Consider the following 10,046-nt stretch of genomic DNA (forward strand, 5'->3'; position numbering starts at 1 on the left):
TGCTCAAAGCCTTCCAACTCCTCCACATTTCCTCCCTTTTTCCTCAAGAGCAAGGACTGCTGCAGCCATGGTTACTGCTGCTTTTTGGGCGGCGGTGGCTCGAGCACATAACGTTCAGAATCCTATCAGAACAATAACAAACAAGAAACAGATCAGAGCATAAGCAGCCATCTACGGGGTACCCAAGTTTTTGGATTTAGAAAGGAAGTACTAGCGGATAGTGTGTTATAGAAGTCGGTTTATATAACACAGGGGCGTGCTGCTGAAGGTAGACGTGATCTGTATTTGTTGATCTATCTGAGCTTGCCGGGCCCAGAGATCACGAGAATCCTTTTTTCAAGCAGTAATGAAATCATGATTTTGAATAGAATTATACAATGCCATTCCAGAAACTGTACCAACAGTTACAACTGAAATAATACCCACTAGGATAGCTATAATCCAGCCAATAAAACGTTTGCTTCTTTTCAGGGATTCTCTCAGAACAAAAGACAACAACATGGAATCTGACCAAGGTTCAGAAATCTTAACTGGAACCCACAAATCAGTCCTTTGCCGGACTAAAAAAAACATTGTCTTTAGTAACATTAATTGGCACACGATGCTTTAAACAAGTATACAAACGACACTCAGTACAGGACAGACCTGAGCCATCACTCCTGAATTGTCCAATAGCAAAAAGATAGGGCGCATTTACCTAGGCACGAACACAACCAGTATAATTATACTCAATAGTATAATTCTGTGGAATGGAAACATGTGCATAAGCATATGAGATGCTAAACCGAGACAAGCAAGCAGGAATTTTTCAAAGATGCCAGTGTTCAGGCCCTAGGACAGGACTGATTATCCGGGGTCTGGGAGGTGAAAGACCTCTGTTGTACCAGTTCAAAAGTTCATCACGTTGATGCCAGAGTCCTGCTTGTGTTTGTTAAAATGTGGTGCTGAAACATTATACCATTGGCAGGTGTTATTATTTTCTTGTGATTCTGAGCAATTCACAAAGAGTGCATGAGGCCCCCAATTAACAAAAGTCACGTTGGCGTGAATGGAGACTTTTTTTAAACCTTCCTCTACAGGTGGACCAGTCCATCCCTGGCACAGATGACTTTTTCTTCCAAGATACGTTGTCATAAGGAGGCTCAGAAGGCATCTGTTGCAATTTCCGTTTTAGTGCTGTGACCGGTCGGGGGGTGTAGAGTAAGGTCTATCCGTCTTCTGACTCTTCTGAGTGGGACCCACTGCTCGGTTCCATCATCTAAAATGACAAGATAATATCCCTTGCCTAGGAACTTAAGTGTTCCTGGCCGCCATTGATTAAGACATTTAACCCTGTGTCTCCTGACTGTGTAGAGGCAAATTAAAATAATTGATTGTTAAAAGGGCTATAGGCAAGATGGCTTTAGGTCCATAGGGGTCCCTTAGCTTATTCCCCCTGTTTTGTTTATTAAGAACGAGCTTGAGTGTACGGTGGGCCCGTTGAATGATGGCTTGACCTTGAGGGTTGTATGGGATGTCAGTAAGATGGCAGATACCCCATTGATGTATGAAATCATGAAAAGCATTGGCTGTAAAAGCAGGACCATTGTCTGTTTTGATGGAGACAGGGATCTCCATCACTGAAAACACTGCAGAAGAGCTGTGAGGGCAGCTTTAGCAGTCTCGGCGGTGGCGGGAACTGCCCAGATGAAGCTGGAAAAGGTGTCCATGACTACAAGTGACAATTTAAAAGGGGGCAGTTTGTAATGTGTAAAATCAGCTTGCCATAATTCATTTGCTTGTAAGCCTCTAGGATTAGTCCCTTGGGGACCAGTGGTCAAATGAAAGGGGGTACATGTGGCACAGTCCCGAACAATATTTCTAGCCGTTTGTAACTGTATCTTATATTGAACGTGTAGTCTGTTAGCGTTAGTATGGAAGAGCTGATGTTCTTGTTCGGGGGAAAAAAATATAAGGGCAATGAGGCGATCAGCCAAATCATTGTCTAAATTGAGGGGTCCTGGTAAATGGGAATGAACACGAATGTGAGTAATGAAGAAGGGATAGAGTCTAGCTTTTATTTCTTGTTGAATCAATAAGAACAAATGTATAAGATCATTTTCATTGGATATAAAATGAGCTGTTACAAAGATGGGAAAAGATGTGCCACGTAGCGAGAATCAGTTAAAACATTCATTGGGGTTTTTATTAGAGTCAGTAAACAATATAATGTGAATAATTCTGTTTTTTGAATGGATTGATAAGGACTTCTAATTTTCTTTTGCATGTTGGGACCTATTATGGCTGCCCATCTTGCCTTATTTCCATCTATGAAATAGTTAGGTGCATTTATGAGAGGGTGTTTAGAAACAATATTGTTGATGATAAAGGAAGTATTTTGTAAGAAATTCCATACTTTTCCTTTAGGTGGGTTGGCCAACAATTCCTTGAATAATCAGCAAGGGCTATCTGAATGGTAGTGGACACCTGGAGAATATTATCAATTTTTGTTTGTGTCAAAGGTAGGTAAATCTGAGCAGGGTCATATCCAGCTATAGCGCACAAGCGAGAGCATGCAAGAAAAATGATTTTCCCTATTAAGTCTATATAGGAAACAATGCATTTATTTAGTCTGTTTGGAATGGAGATATACCCATTCAATAGGGTAATTATCCTGCACTATAATGGCAGTAGGAGATATCTTAGTACCAAAGACATATATCTGAAAAGGGGGATTGTAATTAATATGGTAAACAAATGTTTGTTGAATTTTCTGTTCTATCAGTTGTAATTTTTTCTTAGCATCAGGGGTAAGTTGTTGGGGACTATTTAAATCAGAGGAACCTTCTAATAATTTGAATAAGTTTCGTAAAGCATATGTGGGAATTTCTAAGGTAGGTCATAGCCAATTAATATCCCCAAAAAGTTTTTGGAAATCATTAAGTGTTTGTAAATTATCCCTTCTAATAGAAAGTTTCTGTGGATTTATAGTCGACCGGTCCATAAGATATCCAAGATATTTAAAAGGGGAATGGTGTTGTAATTTATCTTTTGCTATTAGCAGCCCATGATTAGTTAAATTAGTTATGATCTCATTACCTAATAAACTTAACTGAGATTTTGAGGGAGAAGCCAACAAAATGTCATCCATGTAATGAATGAGATATGCCTCAGGGAATTGCTGTCTGATGGGCTGCAAAATTTTATCAACAACAAATTGACAGACCGTAGGGGAGTTCATCATACCTTGGGGCAGGACCTTCCATTGATACCGTTGAGCAGGGGATTGATTATTAATGGAAGGTATTGAGAAGGCAAAGCGTTGCCTGTCATCCGGATATAAAAGTATAGTGAACAAGCAATCTTGTAAATCAATAATCATAATAGCCCAGTCCTTAGGGACCATAGCAGGGCTTGGGAGTCCTGGTTGTAATGCTCCCATAGGAATCATTATAGTGTTAATATTCCTTAAATCTGTTAGCATTTTCCATTTACCTGATTTCTTTTTAATGACAAAAACTAGTGAGTTCCATGGTGATTGAGTAGTTTCTATTGTATTTTGTTGTAGTAGTTCAGCCACCAAAGTATGCAAAGCAGACAGTTTCTCTTTTGATAGGGGCCACTGAGCTGTCCAGATAGGTTTATCAGACTTCCATTCTAACTTCAGTGGCTTTATCTCAGTGACCCCTAAGAAAAAGTTTCATTTAATTGTATAGTCACTTGAGCTTGTTGTAGAAAGTCTCTTCCCCACAAATTTAATGGTAATGGGGCAATGTACAGTTTAGTGTAAGCGACTAACTGATTAGGGCCCAGGGCTTGTAAGTAAGATGAACGAACATAAGTTTGAGCTGCATCTGCAGTTCTTATTCCCACCAACTGGTGTGAGGCTAAAACTGCAGGCCAATTCGAAGGCCATTCCTCTGTTCTTATGATGAAACATCTGCCCCAGTGTCTAACATTCTTTCAAAAGTTCTTTCTCTGATTTTTAATTTTAACATGGGCCTATTGATTTCTTTTATAACAGTAGAAAGGGCTGCAGTAACGTTGGTACTCCCAAAGCCACCTGTTCGGGTGTCTGCTTTTCTATTAAGTGGGGGCACATAAGGTAATAGCAATAGCTGAGCAAATCTGTCACCCTTTTGTAAATACAAGTTGTGAGTCACATGTAACATTACTGCAATTTTACCCATGAATCTTTATCAATGATCTCAGTATGTATAATTATCTCACGTATGCTGTTGTTGTTTTGTTCCAATAGGAGGCCTATAGTATTTTTTGGTATAGGGCCAAAATATCCAGTTAAGATTTTTATAGGATTATTTACCATTTATAATTTAATATCTTGGGGAGTAGGAATGTCTATACATGTGTTATGTCTGGTAGCCACTGTTAATTTAGTAATATTTGGTCGTCTTCCTTGTTTAATGGGGCTAGAGGAGAGCGCCTGTTCTAGTTTCCTGAAGGAGGTGTTTGAATGGGTGAAGCATTACTTTGTTTATCAAATCTAGAGCGGCATTCACGGGCTTAGTTTTTTTATTTTTTATTTTTAAAAATTTTTATTTTTACTTTATTTTACTTTACAATACTATATTGGTTTTGCCATACATTGACATGAATCCACCACGGGTGTACATCCGATCCCAAACATGAACCCCCCTCCCACCTCCCTCCCCACAACATCCCTCTGGGTCATCCCCGTGCACCAGCCCCAAGCATGCTATATCCTGCATTGGACATAGACTGGTGATTTGATTCTTACATGATAGTATACATGTTTCAATGCCATTCTCCCAATTCATCCCACCCTCTCCCTCTCCCTCTGAGTCCAGAAGTCCGCTATACACATCTGTGTCTTTTTTGCTGTCTTGATACAGGGTCATCATTGCCATCTTTCTAAATTCCATATATATGTGTTAGTATAGTGTACTGGTGTTTTTCTTTCTGGCTTACTTCACTCTGTATAATCGGCTCCAATTAAAAGCTTCTGCACAACAAAAGAAAATATAAGCAAGGTGAAAAGACAGCCTTCTGAATGGGAGAAAATAATAGCAAATGAAACAACTGACAAACAACTAATCTCAAAAATATACAAGCAACTTACGCAACTCAATTCCAGAAAAATAAACGACCCAATCAAAAAATGGGCCAAAGAACTAAATAGACATTTCTCCAAAGAAGACATACGGATGGCTAACTAACACATGAAAAGATGCTCAACATCACTCATTATTAGAGAAATGCAAATCAAAACCACAGTGAGGGGCTTAGTTTTAACAGCCCCTCCTTTGTCAGGAGAAAGACCTGTTTGTCGAGGCAAGCAACATTGTTTCTGCCTGTGTCCTGGCTTGCCGCAGTTAAAACATTTAAGTTTAGATTTTTGGGAAACGTTTAAGGTTTCTAAAGCGGCTATTTTAGTTTTATGTTGTCCCCACATTCCTGCAGGCTTTCAAGTATTCCATAACTCGTCCTTGCTCCCTAATAGGTCTGATAATAGCCTGACAATCTTCATTAGCATTATCAAAAGCCAGTTGTTTCAAAATGATTTCTCGCAAAGATGCATCTTTAAGACTGTGATCAATGGCCTCCTTCAGTTTACCAATAAATTGAGCATATTCTTCAGTTGGTCCCTGCAATATTTTTACAAAAGATCCATCAGAGGTGGAACTGTCGATTTTAGCCCATGCTCTGATAGCTACTTCCTTAATCTAGTATAACATGGGCGGCTGCCCAAATTGTAATTGTGCAGCAGTTTCAGCCATAGCTCCGGTGCCAGTGAGAATTTCAAAATTTAGTCCAGCAGGGTTTCCCTTGCTTTGCTGTTCTTGCAAGATTAATTTGGCTTCATCCGTGACCCACATTTGCCATTGTAGTAGCTGTTGTGGAGTCATAACCATTTTAGCAACTGTAAAAAAATCTGCATGAAGCCACTGATCCGCCCAGCCCCTAAGAAATTCCATACAGTAAGGTGAGGTAGGTCCATATACCATACATGCCTTTTTGAATTGAGTGAGCAAACCAAAATCAGGTGATTGCCATTGATTATGTCCAGGTTGAGGATTATTAAACTGGACCGGAAAAGCCCACGCACAAAGAGGCATGTCCCGAGGAGGAATGCTAGGAAATAGGGGAGCAGTAGCAGCAGCGGACAGCGTTGCAGCGGGCGGAAAGGCTGGTGTTGGAGGCTTGTTAATATGAGCTCGCAAAAAGCAAGATAAAGGCGGATCAGGGACCTCTGGCAAAGTTGATTGTTTAATTGCTTTCAGCACCTGTGACTCTTGTTTGTCTGTAATTTGCTCTAGCATGGCATTTCTCTGATTTAAAACCTCTGATATATCTTTCTCTTCTAATTCACATTCATGCAGGGATCGAACAGTTTCAACCTCTAAATTTCCTCCCGAGCCATCTAATTGTTCCATAAAGGCCCGTAAAAGAGACCAAGTTACCCACCACTGTGGGGGAATTTTTACCCCCCGTCTATACGCTTTTAGAACATTGTTTTTCACTCTGGTCTAAGTTTGTAAATCTAAGGTTCCTTCCTCCGGGAACCATGGATTATATTCAACCACTGTCTGGTAACAGCTAGTTAACTGCTTTTCAGGCAGATTAACCCCGTATTGTTTCAAGAAATGATGCATGAGATGAACAAAAGGAATTTTACTTGTCTGATGTCCCATCCTGCATATCTCGCTTCTGCAGGAGTGCGGCCCTTTTGCAAAATCAGTCTGCTGCTTCGAGCCCCATGTTGGGCGCCAGTTGTAAGGCTCGGAGAACCGCACTCTGAAAAGGACACTCAGGGACAGCCTCTAGTGGACTGACAAAGTCTATTATTCAGTTGTGTAGTTTTATAATTTTCAGGGAATAGAGCATAAGACAGACTTGCACATAGCCATTTCAGATAAACATCAAAGCATTTAAGCATAAAACACAGTTCCCACCACCCAAGCCATAACATAGCTTTGGCGAAACTCTAAAGGGAGTCTTATCACAAAACAACAGTCCTTGCTCTCAGAAACAGGTGGTCAGAAGGAAGCCTTCGAACGCCTCAAGGCCGGGCATATAACCCTTCATTATCCATTCCCAGCCTCAGACACTCGGTGAACGCTCATAATGCTGTGTTATGCTCGTTCCACTTTCCAACCTTCATTAAGAGTGGAGCAAATACATTTTCAGTATTTGCTCAAAGACTTCCAGCTCCTCCATAGTGCCCTCTGGGCAGCCAGTGTTTAGTAAGCTAGGAAGAATTTTGGAGCCAATCTCAGGTGAGGCTGAGCATCAGGCGGGGGCCAGGGATCCAAAATCTCTGCTTCAGGACTCTCACCCTTTGGGAATCAGTGACGTCCAGGATTTTTTTTTTTTTTGTTTTTTACTTAAAGGGGAGGTACACTATACACTCCCTTCTATTGGGAGAAAGGAGGCCCGATGCCTAACTATCCACCCTCACTCCCACCCCCAGAAACACGCAGCAACTAAGGCACCTGGGGGACAAACACCCTTTGGCAATGAGGCCCCTCCTGAGGCCCAGGGTGTGAACAGCTGCACAGACGGCTGTGTGCTATGGAGTCAGCACCTTAGGAGGCGGGAGGGGGCGGTGAAGAGAGAAGGAAGGAGTCTCAGGTCCTGATGGATCAGAAGAAGGAAGATGGGGAGAGGTGGTCAGGACACAGGAGACGAGAAAACCAAGGATGACCAGAAAAGGGGCAAAAAGCAGAAAACACAGAAAAGATGAGAGAAGCAAGAGAAAGAAGCAAAATAGGACATGGGCAGCCAAGGAAGATAGGAAGGAGACAGAGCAGAAGGATGGAAGGAAACAAAAAGAGAGCAAGATGAATGGGAAGGGCATGAGGAGGGAGAGGGAGCCAGGAAGAGGGCATCAGGGGACACAGAGCTCTGTAAAGACCCCCCTGTGAGTGGAGGGACTAAGGGGTACTGGGCTGGTCCTCAGTCCCTACAGAAACCTGGCGAGCCCAGTACACCAGGTCAGCCGCGTAAATCAGCAGGTTGATGGCTGTCAGGACGGCCACAGCCAGTCGCTGGTCCCAGACGCAGACGTAGTCGGTGAGCTCATCAAAGCAGCTTATATCGCTGTACCAGTGGGGTTGTCCACCTAACTTCTCGTCAAACTGGTAGAGTGGCCAGAGGACCAGAGCGCTGACATAGAGGACTGAGAGCAGGGTCTGCCCCAGATGGAAAATGGGGAGCCGGAGGGGCAGTCTGTTCTCCCAGCCACTCAGCCTCAGCAGCATGGCCACGGCTACCTGGACGAAGCAGATGGAGTACACGGCCAACACCACTTCAGGGCCGGCTGGTGCAGGTACAGGGAGGTGTTGCTGAGGAAGACAAAGATGGCACAGGCCACAGCGCTCTCCAGAATCTTTAGCAGGCCTGGGAAGGTGTGCACATGGCAGGGGATGTTCCTCAGCTCGTAGTGTTTCCATGTGCAGGCCACATCTGTGGCACAGAGCACGCACGCGATGCAGGGGAACACAGAAGCAGCGATGGCCCAGTCTCGGGAAGGACCATCAGGCAGGTACTGGACGTAGAAGGCAGGGTAGATGATGGAGGTCGAGAGGCAGAGGAGGGCCGCATAGCAGGCATAGGTGATGGGTAATTTGAACCAGAAGAAAGGAAAGTGGCAGTCGTCGTAGCAGAACTCGAACATAGAGATGAAGACGGTCATGGTGAAACAGAGGCACCAGATGGCTAGGCACCAGTTACTTATAGCCCCCCTCTCGTTGCCCATGCTGGCCACCAGGGAGAAGGCCACACGCGCGGAGATCGCCTGCGGGAGGCGGAGGAAGCAGCACAGGGTGTCCACATCTTCTTGGTCAGGGATTATCTCCCTGGTAGACATGGTGTTGTGAAGGTCTGGCAGGTTAGAGTCACCAGTAGGCAGTGGTCTTCACTTAGGACTCCTCAGAGAAAGATCCAGATCTGAAGGTGGATTAAGTGAGATGATCAGAAAAGGGTCAGGGCCCTGTGAGGGCTGAGGCTCGGGATCTGTGGAGTTTGAACCAGTGGCTCAGACACTCAGGTAAGAGCACAGCCGCTGCAGAATGACTCTCCCCAACCATCACCTTTGGCCTTGTCAGGAGACTTGTCTCTTCTCACAGCTGGGTTGGATCTGGCCTCAAACCACCACCAGTTTTATGTCTTTTTGCTGCGCATCAATACCTACACAAATACAGTATACTGTGGTCTTTTTCTACAGTCACAAACCTTCAAGTTAGGAAAATAATTTTTTAAAAATTGTTTAGTACCAATCTGAGCTGAACAGGCAGGAGAACATTTATGGTTTTGTTGGACTTTCCTGATAGCTCAGATGGTAAAGCGTCTGCCTACAATATGGGAGACCCGGGTTTGATCCCTGGGTCGGGAAGATCCTCTGGAGAAGGAAATGGCAACCCACTCCAGTACTCTTGCCTGGAAAATCCCATGGATGGAGGAGCCTTGTAGGCTACTGTCCATGGGGTCACTAGGGTAGGACATGACTGAGAGACTAAACTTCCTTCCTTCTTTCTTATTCCACTTAGTGTAAATGTTCAAAAGTCCATTTGCTGAAACAGTAACATGTTTGATCACAAAGTGCTTTCAAGACCCCAGTAGGGTGTCATGTCCTATAGAGTATATGTATCATGTCACCTGTCAAACCTGAAAAATTCTGAATTCTGGAGAATATCTGACCCCAAGGATTTTCAGAAAGGAACTGTTTATTGTTGTGCTAACCCTGTTCTACAGATGGGAAAACCAGGAGTCAAGTGCCTTCCCTAAGGTTGAAAGCGTAGCAGTGGAAATCCAGGATAAAAATTTAAAAGCTATGGGTTTGAGCACTTTGTTCTACAGCCCAGCAGGTCAACCAGGCCTGTGGGTGGGATCCCAGGACCCAAACTTGGGGCTCTGGGACAAAGGAGACATCCTCAGGGCCACGGCCTCCTTTTACAGCAACCTGAAGGCACACGTGTCCTGGCCTCACCTCCCCGCAGCATCACTAGGAGGAGCTGCTGTCTGAGGGGACACAGCCCGACCCGGAGGAGGGAAGCTTCAGGGGTGACCAGGGAGGAGCCACAGGG

General features: G+C 43.8%; 1 pseudogene; it reads right to left on the reverse strand.

The window, feature by feature from the left end:
* Positions 1 to 71: 71 nt before the first annotated feature.
* Positions 72 to 8,830, reverse strand: LOC128066985 (myeloid-associated differentiation marker-like; annotated as a pseudogene).
* Between the last annotated feature and the right edge of the window lie 1,216 nt (positions 8,831 to 10,046).

This window comes from Budorcas taxicolor, chromosome 21 (genome assembly GCF_023091745.1).
Source record: "Budorcas taxicolor isolate Tak-1 chromosome 21, Takin1.1, whole genome shotgun sequence".
NCBI lineage: Eukaryota > Metazoa > Chordata > Mammalia > Artiodactyla > Bovidae > Budorcas > Budorcas taxicolor.